This window comes from Delphinapterus leucas, chromosome 5, assembly GCF_059928025.1.
Source record: "Delphinapterus leucas isolate spDelLeu-1000000601 "Yukka" chromosome 5, BTC_Dleu_Yukka2, whole genome shotgun sequence".
NCBI lineage: Eukaryota > Metazoa > Chordata > Mammalia > Artiodactyla > Monodontidae > Delphinapterus > Delphinapterus leucas.
In genome coordinates, this window is record NC_143133.1 from 129,547,941 (window position 1) to 129,572,745 (window position 24,805).

Below are 24,805 nucleotides of genomic sequence, written 5' to 3' on the forward strand. Positions count from 1 at the left end.
CGGTTAAGACTGGTTCCTACTTAATGAAAGAATGTTAGAATAAGATTGCTACACTAGATATAAAACTGGTTAATGTTCTTCAAGGCAATTAATTGTAGCCTTTGGAGTTATCTTTTCTAATGGACAAAAATTATTTGCATCTTTATGGGAAAAAACATGTAACTTCACTATGATTGGGCCCTTTAATCAAGAGTAAACAGTGGACTTCCCTGGTGGTGCAGTGGTTAAGAATCCCCCTGCCAATGCAGGGGACACGGGTTTGAGCCATGGTCCGGGCCCGCAGAGCAACTAAGCCCACGAGCCACAACTACTGAAGCCCACGTGCCTAGAGCCGTGCTCCACAACAAGAGAAGCCACCGCGATGAGAAGCCCGCATGGCAATGAAGAGTAGCCCCTGTGCGCAGCAACCAGAGAAAGCCTGCGCGCAGCAACAAAGGCCCAACGCAGCCAAAAATAAATAAATTAACTTAAAAAAAGTAAACAGTGATTTGAACAAGGTATATTCCCCCTAGATTATGAAATATTCCTTGGGTGTACCTGATAAACAATGCCCTCCCATGACATTGAAAGTACACTCATGTTTTTGCTTTATTTCCAAGGTTTAAATAATGTTTCTTGATAGAAAGGATTTTATTCTATTTTCTTCACTGCTGTGTTACTAGCACCTAGAAGTAGTGCTCATAGAAAGGAATAAAATAACGCCATTTGCAGCAACATGGATGGACATGGAGATTATCATACTAAGCGAAGTAAGTCAAAAAGAGAAAGATAAATACCATGTGATATCACTTCTATGTGGAAGCTAAAATATGATGCAAATGAACTTATCTGCAAAACAGAAACAGACTCAGAGTCATAGAGAACAGACTCGTGGTTGCCAAGGGGGAGGGTTGGGGGAGGGTTGGACTGGGAGTTTGGGATTAGCAGATGCAAGCTATTATATATAGAATGGATAAACAACAAGGTCCTATTGTATAGCACCGGCAATTGTATTCAATATCCTGTAATAAACCATACTGCAAAAGAATATGAAAAAGAATATGTATACATATATATAACTGAATCACTTTGCTGTTCACCAGAAACTAACACACCATTGTAAATCAACTCTACTTCAATAAAAAACAAAAAAAAGAAACTAGTAGGCTCTTGATAAATAGTCGTTGAATGAATGTTCTAAGAAAGCTTTTGTTAATTGGTTGTTTATAACTCAGAATGCATTTTCCTCTAACGTAATGTTAGAAATTATGGTGGTTAGGTCTCTGGTCAGCCCACAAATCTTTCTATCCTGCAATGGCGCCAAGAGAGCCTGCTGCCAAGGGCAGGAATGTTTTCATGAGAAATACATTCATCTATTCAAAAGGGAGAAACAGGGAGTTACCTGGCTGTCCAGTGGTTAGGAGTCCACGCTTCTACTGCAGGGGGCACGGATTCGATCCCATGTCTGGGAACTGAGATCCCACAGACCACGCGGAACGGCCAAAGAAAAAAAAAAACATTGAGAACCATGGCCACATCTCTCCCACCTCCACACTTACATCCCCTCCAGCCCACCCACCAATCCCTACCCCAGAGACCTTTCTGAGACCTCAAGGTCTCTACTGCTGGACAATGGTATGGGGAATTTCCCCAGCGATGCTGGCCGCTTTGTGCGTGGGCCTGCAGCAGGCTGTGGTTGAAGGAAAAGAAGGAGCGGGGAGCAGGTGGCCTTGGCTTTGAGGATGAGGTGCTGTGAGGCCTGGAACTCTGATTGTGTGACTCCCAGTATTGCTCTCGGTCATATGCTTTTAACTACCTTTCTTTTCTTCTGTAGGTTCCAACATGGACTTGCCTGCTTCCCTTTTACTATCACCATCTTATGTTCTGACCAGAGTCTGTCTCTTCTGTGAACCACTGAAGGACAGAATGAGGTAAGGGGGTGGGCCTCAAAGTTCCAACCCTCTAACGACGCCTTGGTCTTTATGGCGATCAGCCCCCATCCTGAATCCACCAAGAGTGGCCTCATGGATTTAGAAACTGTGTACCAGGAACCAAGGACAAAGACCAAGTATATATTTATCACATACCCAGCTTCAACACATGAGAATTCATCTGCTTCATCTATACCTCCACCCACTTTTCCCCAGCCCTCACCAGACTATTTTGAAGCAATCCATATTATAGAATTTCATTCATAATATTTCAATGTTTGGGACTTCCCTGGTGGTGCAGTGGTTAAGAATCCGCCTGCCAATGCAGGGGACACGGGTTCGAGCCCTGGTCCAGGAAGATTCCACATGCCACGGAGCAACTAAGCCTTTGTGCCACAACTACTGAGCCTGCGCTCTAGATCCCATGAGCCACAACTACTGAGCCCGCGTGCTGCAACTGCTGAAGCCCGTGTGCCCCAGAGCCCGTGCTCCGCAACGAGAAGCCACCGCAATGAGAAACCCGTGCACCGCAACGAAGAGCAGCCCCCGCTCTCCACAACTAGAGAAAGCCTGCGTGCAACAACGAAGACCCAACACGGCCAAAAATAAATAAAATAAATTTATTTTTTAAAAATTTCAATGTTTTTCTTTAGAAGATAAGAACTATAACAATAATACTATTACCACAGGTTTTGAAAGGTTAAAAATAATCCAAAAGATCTGTGCAGATTTGTAACTGTTGTCACATATTGCTAACTTGCCCTCTTAGAAGGGTGCAAAGGGGACTTCCCTGGTGGTCCAGTGGTTAAGAATCTGCCTTCCAATGCAGGGGATGTGGGTTTGATCCCTAGTCGGAGAACTAAGATCCCACATGCCACGGGGCAACTAAGCCCGCGTGCTGCAACTCCTGAGCCCACGTGCTCAGAAGCCGAGCACGCAACTAGAGAGAAGTCCGTGTGCCGCAATGAAGATCCTGCATGCCGCAACTAAGGTCTGATGCAGCTAAATAAATATAAATAAATAAATAAATAGATAAATGAAAAGCTCAATGAAGGTGACCAGATATAAAATAAATATTAAAAAAAAAAAGAAGAAGGGTGCAAAGATTTACCCTTCCACCCCCAGTTTACAGCAGGGCCAGTCCCGATATTATCAGTCTTTTTCATCTCCACCGACCTATGTCTCTTGAAAAGGATGTCTTTTTCTAAATCTCATTTCTTTGATTGTTAATGCGATTGAGCAACTTCTCATTTCGTACTGTCCATTTATATTTCTTCTTTTATAAAATGACTATTCATGTCGTCTATTGATTTTTCTATGCATCAATCTTATATTGATTGATAAGTTAAAATAGCAAGGATTTTAACACACATTGCATCATCTGTATTGTATATCGTAGAAAAAATTTTCAAATGAACTTCATTTTCAAATAATTGTTTAAACTATTCATGGCAGATCATACCATGGTACTCCATGTGGCCGTTAAAAAGTATATATTTGTCAAAACCCACAGAATGTACAACACCAAGAGTGAACCGTAATGTAAACCATGGACTTTGAGCGACAGCGATGTGTCAAGTCGATTGTGACAAATCGATTGTGACAAATGTAACACTCTGGTGGGGGGATGTTGATAGTGAAGGGGCTGTGCATGGGCGAGGGGGGCAGGGATATGGGAGAACTCTCTTACCTCCTACTCAATGCTGAGAACCTTGAAACTGTTCTACAAAGTAAAGTCTACTTTTTTTTTTTTTTTTTTTTTTTTTGCGGTACAGGGGCCTCTCACCGTTGCGGCCTCTCCCGTTGCGGAACAGAGGCTCCGGACGCGCAGGCTCAGCGGCCATGGCTCACGGGCCCAGCCGCTCCGCGGCATGTGCGATCTTCCTGGACCGGGGCACGAACCTGTGTCCCCTGCATCGGCAGGTGGACTCTCAACCACTGCGCCACCAGGGAAGCCCTAAAGTCTACTTTTTTAAAAAATATATATTGGTATGGACAGCTATTACCTAAAATTATGTATTAAATGTTCATATTGAGATCATTTCTCTCACTGAGTACACTATCTAAATACGAAAATATTACTTTGCACATACAATCCAACATAGTACAATCCTAGATTCAATAACGACTAACCATGAAATTCTATTAACATGCATTTTAAATTCCTCAATCATTTTGTTGAATCAACTTTAAGTTTTTTTAAAAAAATAGGCTATTATTAAGAGCAGAGCTTGGTGCACCACAAAATTGAGTGGAAGGTACAGAGATTTCCCTTTTACCCCCTGCCCTACCACATTCATGACAGCCATTAACTTTGTCTATATTGACATGGACAGCCATTCATTATATATATGCGTGTGTGTGTGCGTGTGTATATGTGTGTATATATATATATATATGTAAAGTAAAAACAAAATTAACAGAAGAATATGCATAATAAATAGGATACAATTTGAGCTTCAATATGTATATTTGTAATTGCATAGGAAATACTTAGGATAGCTAACATATTTTATTGTTATCTCTTTTTCATGTAGAAAAACAGAAGCTCTGAGAAGTTAAAGGACTTAACTAGGGACAATCAGCCATAAAGAATGATGCCAGGAGAGAAAACCAAGTCTTTCTGGCATGGAACCTGGCTTAGTGCATTTTAACATTAGGCAGGATGGTCTGAGGGAATGCCAGGAGCCACTGGCAGAATGATGCAAAAACTGGGGTTGTGGGTACATTTGTTTTAAGGAAAGTTTAAGGAAACCATGTACATAGCTGGGCTAGTAGGAAAGCTGAGGGACATACCAAGAGCCATTGTGGAATCAATGGTTCAACCTCAGTTTAGAGCAAAACCAACCATTTTCCATTTCAGAGAGCCAAGGTTTAAATCCTGTTTTGGAGGAACCACCCCTGGCTACTGACCCTTAAAATAGTCAAGAAATTAGGTTGTCTCAGGATTCAGCCATAATCTTGCAACCTCTGTTATCTTATTGATAGAATTGTTTTGGCTTATCTAGCTCTAGGCCATCTGATACAGTCTCCTTATCAAAGGCAGAAATCCCTCCTACAGACTTACTGATGGATAATTTTTCATCTTTACTAGCTCTATAAATTCTGACCTTTTTTTTTTTTTTTTTTGGCCAGGCTGTGTGGCATGTGGGATCTTAGTTCCCCGACCAGATATTGGCCATGCCCCCTGCAGTGGAAGCACGGAGACCTAACCACTGGACCGCCAGTGAATTCCCTGTGTGCACATTTTTATTGTATGGAAACAGTATTAAATATCTCCATCCAGTGTTTATATTTTTCCACTCAGCACTATATATTTAAGAGTCATCCATGCAGCTTTGCCCACATCTAACCTGATGCTACTCACAGAGCCATTAGACTCCAGCATGTGCATCACATTTAACCTGTCTACTCACCCAGGAATGAGCACCCACATAGACTCCAACCCCTTTCACCCTGGGCTGTGATGCCAGGAACATCATCACACATGTTCCCACACAGACCCGTGTGAAAATTTCTTTGGAATATATACCAGGAGCAGAATTGCTGGGCCACAGAATACGTGTCTTCTTCACAAGACTAAATTATGACAGATTATTTCTCCAGAATGGCTGCACTAGGTTAGATGCCCCCCAGCAGGGGAGGAGAGTATGTTCCTCTTTTCCCACATCTCTTCCAACCCTCGACAGGATCCACATTTCTGATTTTTTGTCAGCCTGAAAGGTGTGAAGTGATATCCTTGTGAATGTTTCAGTTTGCATTTCTCTGACTACTAGTGATTCTTGTTTATATCAAGTGACTAACCCATGGTAAAGTCCGTGAACTGAGAAGGGTCAGATCGAACCTGCCATTTCAGGTGCATACCTTGTGCTGTTCCCGGGGGAGGCCGACACCAGTTTTTAAACAGCCTGATTGCGATATAATTCACACACCACATAATTCGTCCATTTAAAGGGCACGATTCAGAGTTGTGCAACCATCACCACCGTCACTTTTAGTGCACTTTTATCACCCCAAAGAAACCCTGTACCCATTAGCATTCATTCTCCATTGCTCCCCCAAACTCTCACAGCTCTCAGCTTTTGCAACCATGAAGCTACTTGTCTATACAGATTTGCCTCTTCTGGACATTTCATATAAATGGAATCACTCAATATGTGGTATTTCGAGACTGGCTTCTTTCACTAAGCATAATGTTTTCGAGGTTCATCTGTGTCATAGCATGCATCCGTACTTCATTTCTTTTTACTGCTAAATAACACCCCATTGTATGGATGTGCCACATCTTCTTTATCTGGTCATCAGCTGATGGACACTTGGGTTACCCCCGCTTTTTGGCTATTATGAAAAATGCTTCTATGTACATGCCTGCACATACTTTTGTGTGGTTGTGCCTTTTTTTTTTTTTTTTTGTTTTCTGTGTCTGTGTCTTAATTTCTCTTGGGTATATACTAGGAACTGCCGGGTCAAATGGTAACTCCATGTCTGACCCTTCTAGAAATTGCCATATTGCTTTCCACAGTAGCTGTACAATTTTATATTCTCACCAGCAATGTACGAAGGTTCAAAGTTCTCCACATCCTTGTCTATAATACTTGTTATTGCCTATCTTTTTTTATTATAACCATCCTCATGGGTGGGAAGTAGCATTTTATTGTGGCTTTGATTTGCATTTCCCTAATGACTAATGACGTTGGGCATCTTTTCATGTGCTTGTGGACTATTTGTATATCTTCTTTGGAGAAACACATATTCAGATCTTTTGCCCACTTTTAAATTGGGTTGTCTTCTTATTACTGAGTTGCAAGAGTTCTTTATATATTGAGAATGCAAAAGATCCAGCAGTTCCTAGGTATATATACCCAAGAGTTTGTTCCCACAATACTTCTGACACCGAATGTGAGGGCTTTTTTTCCCCCACACCAACCAATTCTCCAACTCTCTGGACACCAAACAGGTGTCCCACACTTCAATTCAATTCTGATACTAATAATTACCTGGTGTAAGTGCAGTCTCACTTCAGGTTGTCACCTGTACTCCTAACCCACCAGCTATAAATCAAAGCTCCCATGACCCACCCTCCCAGGTTTGGTAATTTGCTAGAATGGCTCCTGGAACCCAGGAAAGTAGTTTAGTTACTGCTATTGATTTATTATAAGGATACAACTCAGGAATAGCCAAATAGAAGAGATGCATAGAGCAAGCCAGGGGGGATGGAGTGCAGAGCTTTTTCGCCCTCTCTGGATTATGCCACCCTCCCAGCACCTCCATGTGTTCACCAACCCAGAAGCTCCCGGAACCTCATCGTTTAGGGGTGTTCGTGGAAGTTTCATTATGCAGGTATGACTGATTAAGTCATGGTCATTGGTGATGAGCTCAATCTCCAGCCCCTCTCCCCTCTCTGGAGGTTGGAAGTAGGACTCAAAGTTGTAAACCTCTAATCAAGTCTTGGTCTTTCTGGCAACCAGCCCCCATCGTGAAGCTATCTAGAGACCCAGCAAGAGTCACCTCATTAGAACAGAAGACGTTCCTCTCACTCAGGAAATTCCAAGGGATTTAGGAGCTCTGTGTCAGGAACTGGGGACAAAGACCCAATATGTGTTTATTTTTGTGCCACAGGTCGACATAGATTGGATTGAAGAGGAGTAAAAGAAAGAAATCAAATTCCAGGTTGGTTATCAATTCAGTTTAATTCATTTCCCACACTAATAAACATTACCTATGTGTAAGCTATTCTGAGCCCTTCAAGAAGCTTACAATCCTAACACAAATGAATGGACTGGAGACTCTTAAAACTGCGAAATAGCAGAAGCAGGAATTGTTTGATAATTTCGGTGTCTCCAAGGCTTAGCAAGCGTCCTGCACAGTAGCTACTCCACAAACATTTGTTCAATATAACTGAACTGAGATAAGGAAGTAACTAAAAGATGTGGCAGAAAATATTAAGCGACACAAAAGTACAGGCCTCTCCCGGTACAGCTGTCTACACTAGTCTTTGAGTTTAAATAGGAGCAGAAGACGGAAAAAGCGGGGACAAACGTGAAAGAAATGAAGAGAGATGAAAGGAAGGACTTTAAAAGCAGATCAACGACACCAGTGGTCAGATGAAGCAAATACGGAGGGGAAAGCCGGGTGGACCCTCGCCCTCAGGGACTTAGGACTTTTAAAAGGACTCTTGTAGAGATAATCAGGCTGAGCTCTATCTGCACCAGTAATGAAGGCTTCTGCCGGTCTCAGGTGTTTTTAAGCAGCCCTGCTGTTCTGTACCACACAGGTGTGAAGTAAACAACAGCAAACACTGAAGGGTACACAAGGCCAAAATTGCTGAAGAGGAAGGCAGCAGAAACCGTGTCACGAAGTGGGAACAGGGGTATTTAGGTTAATTTTATGTTCTGTTTTCTTTTCTGCTTCCACGACTCACATGTGAACTGACTAATGGCCCTTGGAATTTTCTGACAGTGGCCAACTTCACATGGTACTTGTTTGATGCAGTTTCCCACAGGACAGTCCTCAATGCAGCAAAGGCTTTGCAAGGTAGACACACAGACGGCCAAAAGGCACATGAAAAGATGCTCAACATTGTTAGTTATTAGAGACATGCAAATCAAAACTACAATGAGGTATCACCTCACACCAGTCAGAATGGCCATATCAAAAAGTCTACAAATAACAAATGCTGGAGAGGGTGGGGAGGAAAGGGAACCCTCCCGCACTGTTGGTGGGAATGTAAATTGATACAGCCACTATGGAGAACAGTATGGAGGTTCCTTAAAAACTAAAAATAGAACTACCATATGACCCAGCAATCCCACTACTGGGCACATACCCTGAGAAAACCGTAATTCAAAAAGAGTCATGTACCACAATGTTCATTGCAGCTCTATTTACAATAGCCAGGACATGGAAGCCACCTAAGTGTCCATGGACAGATGAATGGGTAAAGAAGATGTGGTATATATACACAATGGAATATTACTCAGCTATAAAAAAAGAATGAAGTAACGCCATTTGTAACAACATGGATGGACCCAGAGATTGTCATACTAAGTATACTAAGTGAAGTACGTCAGACAGAAAGACAAGTATCACATGATATCGCTTGTATGTGGAATCTAAGAAAATGATACAAATGAACTTACTCACAAAAGAGAAATCAACTCACAGACTTTGAAAACAAACTTTTGATTACCAAAGGGGAAAGGTCGGGGGAGGGATAAATTAGGAGTTTGGGATTAAAAGGTACACCCTACTATACATAAAATAGATAACCAACAAGGACCTGCTGTAGAGCACAGGGAAGTCTACTCAATATCTTGTAATAAGTTATAATGGAAGATGATGTAAAGAAAAGAATATATATATATACACATATACACATATATATGTATAATTGAATCACTTTGTTGTGCATCTGAAACTAACACAACAGTGTAAATCAACTATATTTCAATAAAAATTTTTTAAAAGAAAAAAAGGCTTTGCAAGGAATGGAAGGATTTATTCGTTCATTCATTCACCCATTCATTTAATAAATATACTTTGAGCAGTGGGCTCTGTTTTGATGTGGGGGATATTACAATTTAAATGAATATCCACTTCTCACAGAGCTCACAGTCTGGGGAGTGACAGACACAAATAAATGAATGAACGAGTAAACATCTGAGGTGCTGATAAATGCTCTGAATGTGGGGATCGGCAAGGGGATAGATGGTGAGGGACAGGTATTTTAGGTAGGTGATCAAGGAAGACCCCTCTAATACACTGCTGAGTGATCAGACAGCTGACGAGGTGAGAGAGTGGTCCGTTGAGCTGTCTCCTGTGGAGGGCCAGGGTGGCAGAACAGAGGTGCCCTGGGGAGAGGGGAAGATGGGCTCAGATCGGGAGCCAGGAATAAGTATACGACATCATTTATATTAACACACACACTCTATATTCCTGGCTTCCTTTCTGTTTTATTTTATGCTGTACATGATCAGCCTGAGCTTTTTAACCATGTTATACTATATTTGTAATTCCTCTCCAACACGCTGTATTTTAAAAAGTTCACTTGCATTTTCCAAGGATGTCTGGCCCTCTAAATTCTGTCACAGATTCAGATTTTTTAAAAATGTATTCCTTTAGGAAAAGAGATTCAAAGGTATGTAGCTACCATATGGCCTAGCAACTTCACTCATATGCAGAATAATGAAAACGTGTCCACACAAAAACCTGCACGTGAATGTTTACACAGCAGCATTATTCATAATTCCCCCAAAGTGGAAACCACCTAAATGTCCATCACCTGATGAGGGAATAAACAAAGTGTGGTGTCTGTCATCTTAAAAAATTGAAAATGCAAAACAGACCTTACAAAACATATGTGTAAGGGATCATCTGTCTGCAACAAACGTCAAAAATTTGCCTTCTCTCAGCAGAGTTGCCTCGGCAGTTGCACTTCTTACAAGGTGGCAGGACATGGAAGCTGCCAGGCCTCTAAAAGGCTAGGAGTTGAGACAGTGTTTCTTCTCTGTATTTTATTGGTCAGAGCAGTTCCAGTCCAGCCCAGATTCAAGGGTGTGCAGAAATAGACTCCATCTCATGACTGGGCAGTAGCGTGTGAGTACAGGAAGGGAAGAATTGGAGATAAACTAGCATGAAGACAGAATAGGTTGGGGAGCAAGAAACCAGATTTAAAATGTCAGAAGCCACTAACAACTAAAGGTCAAACTACATTTAAAATAGTTAAAAGTCAGATACTATACACCATAGTGGATTGATTTGTTGGTCTCAATTCTTTACCCCTCCCTGTACCCACACACTTACTTGATGCAGACTATACTTCCCTGTCGCTTGACTTTGGCCTTAGATATAAGTGTTATTTATCGATTGTTGCATACCAAACCCTTCCCAAACTTAGTGGCTTAAAATAGCTATGTCACAATTCTACGGTTTGGACAGGGGGTTCTTTTGCTGTTCCGACCTGGGCTCATTCGTGAAGTTACATTCAGCTAAATAGGCAGCTTGGGGGCTGAGCTAGGACAGCTGGGATGGCCAGGCCTCTCTCCACGTGGGCTTTCATCCATGAAGAGGCTCAACTGAGTTGGGTTTCCTCATCGTCATGTGGTGGCCACAGCATCCCAAGAGGGTGAGGGTGGAAATACAAGGCCATTTTAGGCTAGGGCTCACTGAGTCACAAAACTTCACTTCTATCACACTCTACTGGTCAAAGCAAGTCACAAGCCCATCTTCAAGAGGTAAAGAATACGTCTGGGAAATAAACTACCTCTTGATGGGAGGAGGCGAAAATAGGTTATGGCCATATTGAGTCTACGAGAGCATGTGACTTGCTTTGGCCAATGGCATGGAGACTGCAGTGACTATGCGCCAGTTCAAGTCTAGGCCTAGAAAATCCTTGAGTGTCTCCTTTTCTCGTTCTTCTGCCATCATCATGTAAAGAAGTGCCTGGGGTAGCCCACTTGCCCAAGAATGAGAGACACTCTGAGCAGAGCTGATCCGGCCAGTCTGTAGTCCTGCAGTGAGATGCAGAGCTGCCCAGCTGAGCCAAACTTAGGTCGGCTGAACCCCAGCCAGGTCGCAGAAGCAAGAACATGATAAATGATTACTGTTTTCAGCCAATGAGTATTCGGGTGATTTGTTGCACAGCAATAACTAATACATAGGGCAATTTTTAAGAGCAAATATTTGTGAATAAAATTTATATCCTGTCTTATATTTGCTTCTAACTGTATAAACTATATATATATGTCACTTTCAGAGGCTCCTCTAGTTAAAGGCAATAGAAGAAAAAACTGCTATATTTGGGGAAACATCATTAGAGTTTCCACTACAACAGCACTTTCAGAAGCAAAACCCCCATTACAAATAATTGTATTCATTCATCAAATATTTACTGAGTGACCAGTAGGTGTAAAATACTATACCTGAGACTGTGGTATCTACAGTGATAAATGTGTGTGTGTGTTATGATCAGGTTTGGCAGCTCTAAACAGAAATGGTTGTTATGGTTGCTCCATAGATCAGTTCACCAAAGATCTGACCTCCTATCTCACTGCTGTGCCATCTCTACCATGTCATATTATGACCCAAGATGATTCTTAAGTTCCAGCTGTCATATCCACAGTCCAGGAAAGGAGAATGACAGAAGGGCATGCCTCCTTCCTTTGTATTGTAACTTTCTGGAAGTCCATGTGTTTCTAATTACATCTTACGGCACGAATTTAACAGCAAGACCACACTAATTATACTGGAGGCTGGGAAATAATCTTTTCTTTTTGCCAGCAGTATGCCCAGACGAAAATCAGGGGTCTGTTACTAAGGAGGAAGGGAAGAATGTATATTGAATCGGGCATCTAGCTGTCTCTGCCACAATACATAATGGATTTTATTTCCTGGGAGCAACTATATTAGTTTCTCAGTAATGACTATACTAGTAAATCTATTGAGTTTTCAGTCCTGATCTATCTATTCCTGTTGTCAGCATTTTCATTAACATTTTTGGTATTTCTTATATATATCCTATCATTATTCATGTTCACTTACGTTCAGTACCTATACACCTAGGATTTATAAATTCCTTAAAGACAGAGAATATCTATCTACCTATCTATCTGTCTATCTCTATATCTCCACAGAACTCACTGTGGCTGCTGAATGGTGACTGAAGTCAATTATTAAGACAGTCCACCTTCCCCTCATGTTCCTTCTTCTGGAATAAAGAAGTCTGTAATATAAATTCCAGTCCTGTATTATTTATATAACACGTCTTGATGTTTCAAGATCAAGTGGATCTCCACTTCATCTCGTTAGACTTCTGGTTGATGAATAACTCACTTTTGATACAGAGAAAGCAGTGGGTCACCACGTATTCTGGACCCCATGCAGTTAGGTCAAATGGGGGAAGTCCTTAACTTATATTATTGAGGCTCTTTCCTTCAATATTCTCCCATTATTCTGTCAAATACCCCTAGAATTTTCCCATTAGAAATTAATTTCTTTGTGTTAAGAAGTATCTATTTTCTCATTAAATGCATGGAAGGTTATCTTTATAAGCTAGTCACCAGTCATTCACATTTTAGAGTATTTTGGAAAAAAAAAGACATTGTCCTGGGTTTGTACAATGGTCAGTATCTCCAAGTGATCGACCCTGCCGGCTTTTTAATTTCCATGGCACCACTCATGCCCTCTCTTCTCTGTTTATCCAGTTGGGATTCCATGGTCCATTGTTATAGTTTCTCACCTCCCTGCTTTGTTATATCCATGTAGCTAAAGCTTAACCTGTTCCAATCTAACCCTTCACCTAATCTGCCTCTGCACCCAAGTAGCTGAATGTGGCTGGAGAAGGACATTAACACACGCTAACCGGTCTCACACCAAGTGATGAACCTAGCCTCAAGTGGGTCCTTAGATCTGTCCAGCTACCCTGCCAGCTCACCTGGGTCCTCCAACGCCTCCCCCATCCCAGAGGACTAACGTGCTCCTTTTCTTGCAAGTCAGTCTTTCATTCCCTTCAAATTATTCTCATCAGCATGCATACATGCTGTAATATTTTCCATCTTAAGAAAATACCCCTCTGTTACTGCCTCATTCCTATGTCCCACCTGAAAATCAAACTCCTCAAGTACTTTTAGAGTGTTTGCTCCTTCGCTTCTCATTCCCTCCTGAACTCATGACAATCACGCTTATGTGCCCTCACCGCGCTGACACGGATCTTGTCTGGGTCCTCAGTGACCTTTACATGGTCAAACCTAATCATCAAACAGCGGCTTACGCTCTCCTGGAAATTTTCTTTATTGCCTTTCTCTCACTTTTTATTGGATTTCCTCCTAGCTCATTACTATTCTTTCTCAGTCACCTTTGCCTGGACCTCTTCCTTTTGCCAACTTCTAAATTCTGCAAAATCCCAGCGCTTTGACCTCCAGCCTCCTCTCCTCTCCATCCATCTCACTCCCTAGGTGATCTCATCCTCGTGGTTTTAAATTCTATCTGCACACTGGTGACTCCTGAATGTAGGTCTTTCGCCTTGACTTCTCCCTGGAAGTGACACAGGAGGGAAGGGGTCAGGGTACGACCTTTAAAAGAATGACATAGCCATAGGGCATGACAAAAACTGGTTAGAACCAACTAGGTCCGAGGTGGCAGAAGATCTGACTTCCAGTGGACTTTGAGTCTCATTATATGCTCACTGTAATACATTAGCATATGCTAAATGGCACACCACCAGCACCACGGCAGTTCTGAGGCCAACCATAAAAGCTCAAAAAGTGGGTGGTGGCCCAATTCCTGGAAATCTCTAACCCTTCTCCAAAATAGTTGGAATAATCCTCCCAGTCATTAGACTATGCAATTATCCAGCCCGTAAAAACTAACCACTCCATATTTTGGGGCCTCTGAGCCTTCCGAGATGGCTCACTTCTGTCTCTGTAGTGTGTTTCTCCCAAGGCCGTTCTCACCTTTTGAAATGGACCGCATTCTGTCTGTGGAATGTGTATCTCTCTAAATAAATCCACTTCTTACCTATCACTTTGCCTCTCACTGAATTCTTTCGGCGATGAGACATAAAGAACATGAGCTTCCTTAAGTCCTGGGATCAGCTGTGTGACCTCAATTAAAAGACAGTGGGTTCAAGTCCCAACCTGAATTTTGACTGGGTTCGAGTCCAGGTCCGTGGGTTGAAGTCCTATCTGGGTTGTGTGATTTCAGAACCACAGATGAATATATCTAAGTCCTATGCAAAAGCTTTATTGTATGTTTACAGGACGTCACAAAGTTAACATCCTCAAGGTGAAACTCTCCATTCTCCTCCAACAACTTTCTACCTGGTCTCCTAGTTGCTACTTTTGCCTCTCCCAGGGTTCACTCCCTGCACAGCAACATGAGTGATCCTTTTCATCACAAATCAGTTCACAACCCTCACCTACTCTCTCTCCCCAGGTCTTCTCAACAATGAGAATCAAGTCTAAATTCCTTTTCTTTTCTGTCCTTTCCTTTCCCTATCTTATCTTATCTCGGTCTACAACGTCTTACAGGCTGGTTTCTCTCTGACCTCATTTCTGCTTAATTTCACTCATTATCTATGTTCCCGTCCTGCAGGCTTCCTTGCCACTCTGCTGCAGCACCTTTGTGCGTGCCCTTTCCTCTGCCTGGAATATTTTTCCTCCAAATATATGCAGGGTCTGTTCCCTCCCTTCCTTCATTATGGTTCCTGCCCCCCAATGCCAGGCTTTTCCCTCACTTCCACACCTCAAATAGCACATACTCCTTTCTCTATCCCATTATTCATCATTTATTTTTCTACAGACCATTCATCGTTACAGATATCAAAGAATATATTTATCGGTTTGGTTTTCTGTTCCTTCCTCTAGAGTGTATGTTCCATGAGGACAGAAATTTTGTGTGTTTAGTTCACTGCTACATCCCCAGCTCCTGGAATAGTTTCTAGTACATAGGAGGATGCATTAAATATTATTGGAATGAATGAACAGCCATTTATCAAGCAAACAAAAGAGTTTTAATGGAGGAGAGGAGAAAGAAGAAAGACATTTTGTAAGCAGGAAACAGTGTCAGGGACCAGCGAGCTCAGGACCAGTTAGGGTGTTCTAGGCAAGGACAGGGAATAATAAAAATTCCTAACATTAACTAGGTTGTCTAAAGTCAAGAATGACTCTGATCACACACAGTATGAAGAGGCTGGATTAGTACTTGCCTGGGATACTAAAAATTTGGCCTATAATTCTAGCCTGTAGTTACCAGCTCTGTGGTGTTGGGCAAATCGCTTCACCTCTCAGAATTTGCATTTAATTTTCTGAAAAATAAAGGGGAGATGAAGAGGAGGAAAATAGTTCAAAGGTACCTCCCGGCTCTAAAATTCTTTGGTCATATACTGACTTCTGGACAGGCCGAAAAACTTCTGGGGCCTTTCCTCTCCCAGGCTACAAATTTAGTTCAGTGAGTTAAGAAGACAGAGGTGAAAGATCCCTGGTGGCAACCACTACTCCGTTAAGATCCTTATCAACAGTAAACAGTATGCTCTGCCTTCTCATGGGCCCCACTGGGAAACCAAAACTCCTTCTGGAATAAAACTTTCTACATCAGTTCCTTAAAAACAGACAGTAGATTCACCTAATTCCAGCTTAGCAAGCCAACACTGCAAAACGGGCGATGTCTGTTGTGTTTTCCCGCCCACTGAAGTCCTTGCCAGCGGGCTAGGCTTAGGCGAAGTCACTCCTAAGGTTCAATCTGTATCCTACTCCAGCTGGTCATTTGCTCCCACTTGAGTGCTTCCGAGTGATGTGTTTGCCCCTTGCTCTTTCTCTAAATGCAGCAGGCCTCCAGGAGATGATACTAGCTAATCCCTACCTGGTAAAACAGGAAACGCTCTTTCTTTTTTTCTTTCCACTTAGCTACAATTTATGTTCTTTAGTTACAATCTATGTTCTTTAGTTACAATCTATGTTCTTTCCTGGTGCATGAATTAGTCAGAAATTTAGGCTTATGTGTACAGTGTTTTTCACTTGTGGAACACATCGAAACAGAAAGCCAATTTTTGTTAATCTGCAAAGCCAACTTTGGTTAAAGTAATTTAAAGTCTTCAAAACAGAGATGAGTAGGAACATCTTGAACATACAGAGAGACACTGTGGTCCGCGGATGTGCTTTGGAGACTGAGCGTCCTAGGCTAATGCCTGCTTTCCACTCACTACTTCGTGGCCTGGGGCAAATCATTAACTTCTCTGTGCCTCAAATTTTCCTCGTCTGTAAAAGAGGGATAACACTACCTACATCAAAGAGCTGTTGTGTGGACATACATAAGGTTTCTGTAAAAAGTTGATTTCCAACAGATGTTAATGGCAGGCAAAGATATTTATGGAGGCAGCAGGAAGAACATATAAGGTATCAGTGAGTTCAGCTTTCACTTTTTTTTCTTGAGAGGTGAAGAGCACAGCAGTTAAGAACACAGACTCTGGGGCCGGGTGGCAAAAATTCAAGTCCTGGCAAGGCATCATTTATAAGCTATATGACCTCAGGCAAATTACTTAATCTATCTGTGCGCCTCATCTGTAAAATGGGGAAGATAATAATAACCTTATCTCATTGGGTTGTTAGAGTTAAATGAGTTAACACACGTAAAGAATTTAGAACAGTGCCTGGACAGAATAAGCATTTGTATGGGTTAGTGTGACGGTTAAGTTTATGTGTCAATTTGACTAGGCCAAGGTACCCAGATGTTTAGTCAAACATAAATCTAGATGTCTCTGTGAAGGTATTTGTAGATGGAATTAACATTTAAATCAGTAGGTTGAGTAAAGCAGATTTTACCCCCATAATGTGGATGGGCCTCATCCAGCCAGTTAAAGGCCTTAAGAGAAAGACTGACATCCCCCAAAGAAGAAGGCGATCTGCCTCCAGACTGCCTTGGGACGTGAGTGCGGCGGCGTCTCTTCCCTGCGTCTCCAGCCTGCGACTCTGCTGCAGGGCCTCTGTGCGTGCCCTCTCTTTTGCCTAGAATACTTTTCCTCCAAATATATGCAGGGTCTGTTCTCTGTCTTCAGATTTGGACTTGCCCGCTCCCACATCCCATGAGCCAATTCCTTAAATCTCAGTCTCTCTCAGCCCCGCCCACACACCCACACCCCCCCCCCACACACACCCTATTGCTTGTTTCTCTGGAGAACCCTAACAGTTAGTAATTATTATCTTTGTTTGCAGCACGAAGTGATACTCTATTCTGCTTCTTCTCTAAGAGCACAAGCAATCAGTAATCACATGGCAAATGTTCACTTTAATCCTTCCGTTTCTGAAGATTTAAGAAAACTAAGAGGAGAAAATTAAGGTTTGCCTAAGCAGAGGCAAGGGAGCAAGGGGGTCAGAACCCTCACAGCAGGTTTAGGAAATGATGAGTTTGGGTGGAATGAGTGTCCGTTTAGGGAAGTAGTGGATCAGAAGGTTGCTGAAGGGCAGGAACAAGCTCGTGGAGAAGTGTGAATGCTAGCCTCAGAAGCTTAGAATTTTTTTTTTTAAACACTGTTGGAAATGGGGAGCTACTGAAGCTTCGTGAAACCGTGCTGTAAGATGAAAAATAGTACCAGTGGGTGTAGGATGAATTAGGAGGGAGAAGCCACAGAACGAGAGAACATGTAGAAAATATTTATGTAACCTTGCATTCACCAGTTGCATACAGTTCGAAGAGCACTAAGCATCTATTTCTACACTATTTTCATTGGGTCACATTTCAGGCCATATGACAGTCCCTCATGTGGGCAGGCTGACGTCCCCCTCTTGGTCCCCTTCCCTTTTTTCCCTTTGCTGTAACTCTGCCCTCTTCCCGAATCTCAGCGTTCCGCCTCTTCCCTGTGGTCTATGCAAAGGTGGGGTGGCGGCAGGGAGCACCATTTCTATTGTCCTTTGCGACCCGGGGATATCTTTCCTGGTTTCATTCTGGGAAGATGATTGTCGATTCCTATTTTACGGGAAGGTATCTTCAGGAAAACCAGTCCCCTCTTGCTAACTTCTCATAGCATAATCATTATGTGCTATTAGTTTATTTGAATTTTCACAACTTTTTCTGGAGTATTCTTGTATATAAAATCTAGAACACCCAAAGCCAAAGTAACATTTAAATGGTAAATGCTAAAGGCTGGTTTTTGAGTCTATATTTAACACTACCAGGGTTAAGAAACACAGTCCGGTACTTCCCCAGAGTATGCTAATTAACTGGGGGAAAAAATACTGTCTCTTCTGTCATTGGAAGGGAAACTGACCAATAGAAAAGCAGTTCAGCACCTACACCCACTCTGTATACCTAATGAGGTGTGTTTGTACATGCCAATAACTCATGCTTTGGGTTGCCTGACAACCAGTGACAAATGTGCCTTTCATCATCTCTTACAATGTTACTTTGGGATACTGAACTCTAATCTAAATGAGACTTAGGAATGAGTTTAGAAAATTAGTTATAATTTTCTAAAGTTATAAGCGTACATATTTCTGAAATTACAGATCTCAAAGACAATGGCAGTCTCTATTAACACTGCATGCATTTTTCTGTTGTTTATCCACTTGTATAAAACTAGTTATTCGAACATTCCCTTCATTCTACTGACAAGAAGAGTACTGAATATTCCTCATGAAGATTACAGGGAATTTTTGGCTTGTTTCAGCCATATCCTAATAGCAGTACATTAGCAGATATGACTTGGCAATAAACACTGAGTTTACATTCTTGAAGGTACAACTCTGACCGTGTCATTCTGTATCATTTCCCACAGCTGGAAGGGTACAATTTTAATTTTAATTTGTTTATATGTTGCTTTATAGGTGGACCGAACTTTTTTTTTTTTTTAAACTAGCTATTTATTGGCTCCTCCAGCTCACTTCAAGTAAAATCTTCAAAGAATAATAACACCTTTTTTTTATGGGACATTTAATTCTCTGCTTAATTGAATTCTTGTAGCAGTTATGAGAGTCAGCCAAGGCCGGTTATATTTAGTGTTATCTTACATCTGATAAAAGAGGGGCACAGCAAAGCTAGCTACTTGTCTGAGGCCGCCCATTGGTCAAAAGCAATGTTGGCATTCCAGACTCAAGCGAGGTATATTTTCTGTGAGTCCAAGATACTTCTCAAGAGTTAGAAACTTGTTGTTTCTTTCTCATTCTTTCTAGGTAGGCTTGTATAATATTCAGCAACTGAATAATCCCTAACTTAAGAGAAAGACAGAGACAGAAAGGGGAAGAGGAGCCACAACACTCCAAGAATAATACTTAGAGAAAGCCATACTTTTCCAGTTATAGCATTCACCATACCTAGATAAATGCCTATCTCCTCTGCCCCCTCCCAATTTTCATGAGAACAGAGACATTTATATTTTTCATTCATTGCTATAAACCCAGTAGAAACTTCATGAAAAGTTATTGAAAAAAATGAATGAAATTTTCTTTTTGAATAAAATTGCCCCAAGAAAACCTCAACCAAATGATTTTAAGTTGGAGCTACTACCTGTATGAGTCAGGATAGGCTAGGTTAAGTTAGCTCAAGATGTAGCAGCAAACAGTATCAGTGGCTCAAAACCACAAAGGTTTGTTTCCTGCTCAGCTATCTGGCCACGATGGGTTGGCAGCAGGATTCTGTTCTCCACAGTTAGTTACTCAGGAACCGGACGGAAGGAGAAGCAGTGATCTGGAACTTTTGTTAGTTGTAATGGCAGAGGGAAATAAGCCTTGAAGGGTCTTGCAGAGGATCATTAAATGCTCCAACTCAGAAACGCTGTCACCTCCACGCACAATTCACTGACCTAAACTAGTCACAGGCTCCCTTCCTTCCCACAGCACCACCCACGAAGGGGCCGGAAACTGCCTGGAAGGTGGAGAGCAGGAAATATTTGGCAAATGGAGCTAATGACTATCATATTCCATTTCCTTGATTTTGAGCTTTTGTAATTTAAGTAACAAAATGCAATTTTGTTTATAACTTTTTCTACATTTATAAAATACGATTTTCCTCATAACAGCCCTATATGAGAATGATGCATAATGAGATTAAATACTTGAATAGGGCCAAATAGAAAAGTCAGAGGTGGAAATGGAAAGATAATTCAGATCTCTATAACAATAGTACTGGATGAAGCTCATTTATTCCATATTTGTGGGAAAAAAAGCAACAATTACATTCTAAAATAAAATCAGTGCTACAAGTTTTAATAGGGTTCAAAGGCAAGATGTAAAAATTGTTTGTGTCAGGGTTTTGGCAATTATTCTGGTGACACACAGAAGGGACATCTGGGCTAGCAATTCTAGATAGAAAACCACCTGAACTGTGGAAAACTACACGCTAATATCTCACACTTTAGGCATGAGGCCAGAAGTAGCATCCGGAGTCTTACCTGGAGAACTGCTGATTCTAACAGAGGAAAAGAAAAAATGTTTCCTTTTACCGTCTTAGGTTCTCTGGCTGGGACCCTGGAAATTAAATTGACAAAAGACAAATAAAGAAGAGAAAAAACAGTTTTAATCCTGTAAGTATGAATGGAAATTTCATAAAGAAATGAGACTCTAGGAGACCAGATGATTGAGGTTTATATACTATTTTAGGCTAAACAAAGGAAAAGGGGCATCGGAGTAGGGGAGGCAAGTTACAGGAATGCAAGGGGAGGAAACGTGTGTTAAGTAAGGGTTGTCTTGTTATGTAGAAAGGAGTCTGTCAGGTGGTGACAGTTATCTCTGGGAGTAGTGCTCTTTCTGGTACTTCCAGGAGCCACCATGAAAGATGGAAATTTCCTTTATAAATGTAAATTTCCTTTACTAAAGGGGAAATTAATACTCTATTTTTAGGCAGGAGGAGGTGAAGAGCTTTTTCTGCATCTCCTGGTCCTCAGTTGCCTTTAGCTCAAAATAATCCAAAGAGGGCTTCTCTGGTGGCGCAGTGGTTGAGAGTCCGCCTGCCAATGCAGGGGACACGGGTTCGTGACCCGGTCTGGGAGGATCCCACATGCCGCGGAGCGGCTGGTCCCGTGAGCCACGGCCGCTGAGCCTGCGCGTCCGGAGCCTGTGCTCCACAACGGGAGAGGCCACAACAGTGAGAGGCCCGCGTACCGCAAAAAACAAAAATAATAATAACAATCCAAAGAGGTGTATTTTGGGGGTCACATATTCTGGTACCCTTCACTGACCATACAAAAATACCATCTCTAATGTTTTAACAAGAAAAAAATTGTTTATTCATTAGTGAATATTAATAAAATTATCAATTCATTATTCCACAGTATTTGGCCCCCAGGAGCATTAGCAACTAATCAGGAAAATGGGTAGTGTTAAATTAATTAAACAAGGAGGCCCTTAGACTGAGGTGGTTTTCACGCCTTAGTAGCCTAAGTAAACAAACCAAAACCTAAAATCTATAGTGCCCTAAGGTTAAGAAATGAAAACCTAAGGACAACCAACAACAAAGCCAAACAGACTTCCCCAAATAAGGTAACTGTTTAACCTGTAGCCAATCAAATCATTTTCTTGCTTGGCTTTCACATCTCCTCTATAAAATCTTGCCTCTAGCTGCACTCCTAACCAATTCCGGTTTGGTGCTGAACAATTCCAGTCAGTTTTGGCTCAAACTCTTAAAATGTGTAATACGCCTCAATTCATCTTGTAACAGTTCCAGTCCAGTGGTTCATTAGCCTAAATCTCAAATGGTTTATGTCCTCACTTTATATTTTATAAGGCCTCCTGCGACCTATCCACCCACAGCCTTGTGACCCATCTTGAGTATAATTTCCCGATAGTGACTATTATCAAATAGTTCAAGTCTTTAAAATATAAAGTGAAATAAAAAGGAGCTCAACTTAATGAAGTATGGAGTGTTGCATCCACTTGATTCTTTTGGACATTATGCAGTGATCCCGCATGTTGAGTATATGTACATTTGTACTACATTTAGCCATGCTTCAGAGATGCAAAAAGCAAAAATAAATAATTCTAAAGAAGTAAACTGCTGGCTTTATTCCTAATCAACTGTGGTAGGATGTGGAATGGTATGGTTTTCAAATATAACTCCAAGGACTGTATTAGCACCAAACATATGCATATTCTTCAGGTCAGCCTAACTGACCTTGTTTACCATATGCCTGTGAATTACAGTCTATTATAATAAAAGGATGTAGCAAAGTCATGATGTTCTCAAATCCTGGACATGCAGTTTGCAGCTGCTTAAAAAGAAGGTCAAAATGCCATACACAGTTACAAGTGTTTTAGACTGCCAAACTTAAAATTTCTCACGTCAACAGTTCTTGTTGCCAAAAGTTTTCACATTTGTGAGAGCAAAGCCCTTGATGATCTGGGGTCTGTATGTTTGAGATACTGCAATACATGTAATACTATATTACTGATGAACAGATTCAAAAATAACTTAATTGTATTTAAAACTCAGCCACCAGATCGCTCCATCGAAAGAAAAGGCCCAAAGACACGTACTAGAATGTTTATAGTAGCACGATCTGTAATAGCTCCAAACTGAAAACTACCCTAATGTTCATCAGAAGGATGAATTCAAAGGTATATTTACAGAATGAAATAACATGAATAATCTACAACTATATGCAACAGTATGGAAGAATCTCATAAGTATAAAGTTGAATAAAGGGCCAAACACAAAAGAGTGTATACTTCGTGATTCTATATATATCAAGTTCAAAGACAGGCAAAACTAATCTATGTTGTTGAAAGTCATGATAGGCAATGACTGGAAGGCAGTATGATGGAGTCCCTGGGTGTTTATAATGTTCTGTTTCTTGATCTGGGTGGTGGATACACAGGTGTGTTCAGATTGTGAAAATTCACTGAGCTGTATACACTTGGGATATATGCACTTATACAGAGAGAGACACACACACACATAACAGGGTGGGAGAGGGCTTTCTGTAAATACGATTGCCTTGTCTGATGGTTCAGATATGCATGTGTATGTGTGTGTGTGTGTATATATATATATGGCTTCAATAAAATGATTAAAGAACAGAAAATTCCAGGAAGCCCATGAAAATTGAATCACTCTCTAAACAGAATGCTCAATGAACTGGTTTCAGAACTGTTGTCCGGGGAACGGGATACCTAATATGTCAAAACAAGCTAATAATTTATCTTTAAAATCTCTGCTTTTCTCTACCTCCAGTGATATCACCATAGTTTAAAACAGGTCATCTCCCACCTTGGAGTTCCTCTGATTTAGTCTCCTAACCAGTCTCCCAATAACCTGTTCTACCTATTCACCTACACATTAACCAAAGCAGTTTAAAGTCTAAACCAGATCCTTTTTCTCCTTTGCATAAAATGCCTCAATAGAGTCTCATTATATTTAAAATGTAAAGCAAATTCCAAGTCTTGGCTACATCCTCTGGCCTCTGTCTACCTCATCTCCTTCTGTCATGCTGCTCTCTCCCTCCCTCTAAACTAGACCCACACTGGCCTTTCTGTTCTTCCAAAATGTCAAGCTGTCCCACCTCAGGACATTTGCTCTGCTGTCCCCTCTGCCCAGAACAATCACTTTCCAGGTGCCGTGGCTGACTGATCTTCTCACTCTTTGTTTAAACGTTATTAAGTTCTTATAGAACAACCCTCTCTAGCTAACCTCAACCTCCTATTATCCTCTGTATCCACATCTGCTTATTTCCTTCCTTGACATGATTTGTTATTATGTCATTTGCTTGTTTACCTCTTTCTGTTCTCCCTCTTCCTCCTCTTTAGACTGGAAGCTTTATGAAGGCATCTATCATGTCTATTTGTGTCGAGATTTATCTCCAGTGCCTGGCACACAAAAGGTCCTCCCTAAACACACAGAAATACTTGTGGAATAAATGAATCAACATTCTCAAGGGGAGTCTCCTGGCTGTCCACTGATTAGGACTCCGCGCTTCCACTGCAGGGGGCAGGGGTTCCATCCCTGGTGGGGGAACTAAGAGCTCGCATGCCACGCGGTGCAGCCCAACCTCCCCCCCCAAAATAAATAAATAAATAAATAAAAAGTGAAAAAAACCCCACACATTCTCAAGGGATCACGAGATGCCTGTTCAGTCACGAAGAACGGTGCACCGTGAGTTTTTCAAAGAACAGCAATGAAACCAGATGTCTCTCATTACCTCCGCCCAGGCAAAGTGTTGGCATTCCGTTCTGGCTTTCCTAGTTGTCACTACCGCTCCACTGCCCCAAGCGACATACTGCCTCTCCTCAACCCCCTGGCGAGGTACCAAATTTCTCGACCTCACCCACCGCAGAGGCGCTCCCTCATTGGCCAGAGCGCCACGGCCTTCGGAAGGGTGGACATCCCCGCGAGCCACCACTGGCCCAAGTTGACGTCGCTCTGCGGTGCACTGCTGAAAGTCAGCCAAGTCCAACGGCCCTTGCGGGGAGGCTCGGTCC

At 41.7% G+C, this 24,805-nt stretch overlaps 1 long non-coding RNA gene across 1 annotated transcript; it reads right to left on the reverse strand.

Annotated features, from left to right (window-relative positions):
- Positions 1-872: 872 nt before the first annotated feature.
- On the reverse strand, positions 873-24,765 carry LOC149749240 (uncharacterized). Its single transcript, XR_016393411.1, has 3 exons — positions 24,526-24,765; positions 20,785-20,860; positions 873-1,451 (listed from the first exon to the last, which is right to left on the reverse strand). It is a non-coding gene; the product is annotated as an uncharacterized LOC149749240 (long non-coding RNA).
- Between the last annotated feature and the right edge of the window lie 40 nt (positions 24,766-24,805).